At 24.7% G+C, this 1,535-nt stretch overlaps 1 long non-coding RNA gene across 1 annotated transcript; it reads left to right on the top strand.

Annotated features, from left to right (window-relative positions):
• Positions 1-6: 6 nt before the first annotated feature.
• On the top strand, positions 7-841 carry LOC112468974. The gene is made up of 2 exons (XR_003042443.1): positions 7-178; positions 645-841. It is a non-coding gene; the product is annotated as an uncharacterized LOC112468974 (long non-coding RNA).
• Positions 842-1,535: the final 694 nt, after the last annotated feature.

The following is a 1,535-nucleotide window of genomic DNA, read 5'->3' as shown; positions in this document are numbered from 1 at the left end:
GCCGAAGCTTTTGCTCATGGTTTTGCCGAGCCTTTGGCCGAGGCTTTCGCCAACCCTAGTGCTCTAGCTGAAGCTTTGGCCGAGGCTTTTGCTAAACCTTTTGCCGATGCTTTTGCCAACCCTGCGCTTTTGCCACCAGCAGTGAAAAGTTTGCTAAATAAGTTTATTAAGATTTAAGGTACAGTGTTCTAACCTCTTTAACTTAAACTGATTTAACTACATATCTTGAAAATATTGTTTATTACTCATTTATATAGTTGTCTATATTTTACAGTGTAAAGATAAGCAAATAATTTTTTTTATATTTTTATGACTTAATTAATATTCATCGTTTATTACCTATTGTTGGGAAAAATAAATAATTATAAAATAATTTACAAATTGAATATACAATTGCCAAGATTTGTTTATATCTTTACACAAAAATATAATACTTAATGTGTTTTTAACGCAGCTTTATCATCGAGTCATGTTTAATCTTGTAAATTCCTTATTTTGTAATATATTTGAAAAATTATAACAAAAGAAAGTCAGATTTGTAACATGACATCATTCTTTAAAACTGTTTTGATATTATTTTTTTCAATTTACATATCAATAAATCAATTAATAAATTTATTAAGAAATCTATGTTTATATTGTAGGAAAAACTCAAGATGGAATACGAAAAACTGGGTCTTATCACCAGTAGATTATGTTAAGCACAAAGTGGAAAAATATTTGTTTAATAAAAAATCTAAAAAAGCAATGAGATTTTATTAATGTCATTGTAATACATTATTGGCGTTATATTTGTAAAAATAAACGTATTAATTCCAAATAAATACAGCAGCAAATTAAATTAATTTCTTGTTGATCAACTATCTCACCTATTCCATAGACAGTTTTACATGCAAACAAAGTAAAATAAATATTTCGCGTTAAAACTTAAATGATTTTGTTAAAGAAAAATTATGTTTTAATGCAAAAAATGTTGCTTTGGAAAGGTAAAGCAATCCTATTATACATACAGATATTCAGATATTACAATAAATATCATTCTGTAGATTAATAAATTATTAATATAATATATAGATTAGAGAAATAATATAGCAAATCTTTAAAAAAAAATAGAAGAATTAAAATATATATATCTATATATGCAAATATAAATAAAAAATATATATGTATATTTGAAAAGAATATTTAAATCTGTAACAAACAATTGTATAATATAAGTGCAAACGAAATGTGGCAAAAAGACATTATTTCTGGAACACAATGATTATAAATTTCTATTTCTGAAATCCAGATTAAAAGATAATTTTGAATAGAAACGGAACAATATTATAAAATGCATAAGCAAATGAAATTTATAAGCAAATTTTAAATATCGACATTCAGGTTTATTATGAATTAAAAATATGTTTAATTTGTAGTTTGACACATGTTCAACACGCAGTAATATTGCAAATCTCTTTACTGGTGTAGGTACTCTGTAGTAATAAAAATTGTGATGATTATCTTTATGTGGTCGCATATTTTTCAAACTATTA

Source organism: Temnothorax curvispinosus, unplaced genomic scaffold (genome assembly GCF_003070985.1).
Source record: "Temnothorax curvispinosus isolate PA1 unplaced genomic scaffold, ASM307098v1 QBEX01002329.1, whole genome shotgun sequence".
NCBI classification, from domain to species: domain Eukaryota; kingdom Metazoa; phylum Arthropoda; class Insecta; order Hymenoptera; family Formicidae; genus Temnothorax; species Temnothorax curvispinosus.
Note: the sequence above shows the minus strand (reverse complement) of the source record. Positions and strands in the feature narration are given on the sequence as shown.